The sequence below is a fragment of the Mirounga leonina genome, unplaced genomic scaffold, assembly GCF_011800145.1.
Source record: "Mirounga leonina isolate KUSES-001 unplaced genomic scaffold, KU_Mleo_1.0 Mir_166, whole genome shotgun sequence".
Lineage (NCBI taxonomy): Eukaryota > Metazoa > Chordata > Mammalia > Carnivora > Phocidae > Mirounga > Mirounga leonina.
In genome coordinates this window covers 10,900,439-10,901,436 of record NW_023270418.1, presented here as the reverse complement: position 1 = coordinate 10,901,436, position 998 = coordinate 10,900,439, and positions in this window count along the sequence as shown.

Below are 998 nucleotides of genomic sequence, written 5' to 3'. Positions count from 1 at the left end.
TTCTTCCTCCTTTGGGGGATTGCTCTGAGTTTACTCTCTAAGGTCTTTATTTCTCTGGTAGGTTTCACTGGGCTCCAGTTACTATTTGTGATTTTGTAACAATTACAATATTTTCCCCTTTTATAATAACCTCTTTAAGAGTAGTTAGACTTGGATACCCTCATATCTGGCCTTCAGGATTTCAGTTCCTCTTTTTCATATCTGTTAAAAACACATGTTCTGGGGCATCTGAGTGACTCAGTTGGTTAAGCATCAAACTCATGATTTAGGCTAGGGTCATGATCTCAAGGTCATGGGATGGAGCCCCAGGGTTGGGCTCCGCACTCAATGTGGAGTCTGCGTGAGATTCTGCTTGAAATTCCTTCTGCCCCAACCCCCTCTTGCACCCTTTGTCTCTCCCTCTCTCAAATAAATAAATAAATAAATAAATAAATAAATAAATAAATAAAATAAAAATATGTTTAGATCAGATAGTTATTTATTCTAGGAGATCTCTTTCTTCCTCCAGCTAAATAAACCTGTCTTCTTTTATTTATTTTTGCGCATACACTGCTTTATTCTGATCATAAGATTGAAGCATATTTTAAAACCACTTTAGGGGCACCTAGCTGGCTCAAATGGTAGATCATGCGACTCTTGATCTCAGGGTCATGAATTTAAGCCCCATGGTGTGGAGCCTACTTAAAACCAGTTTACTTTTTCCTCCATTCCTTTAGCAAATTTGTTTCCTAGATGTGTAATACTTTCTTCCAGTTATTTCTCTACCTTAATTGAAGAAGATGAAGTGTTCTTTTTACAGTAAATCTACCACCTTTCTGTAGATGAAGCCGTAATTTGGGTTTCTGAAATTTAGAACATAAATGTTCATATTTATTAGAATATATTTTCCCAGGTCAATCAATGACAAGTCTCACATGCCCTGCTTTTTTTTTTTTCAGATCATTATATAATCTACAGTTGCATTACTATTTCTGTTAGATACATCAGATCATTGACCT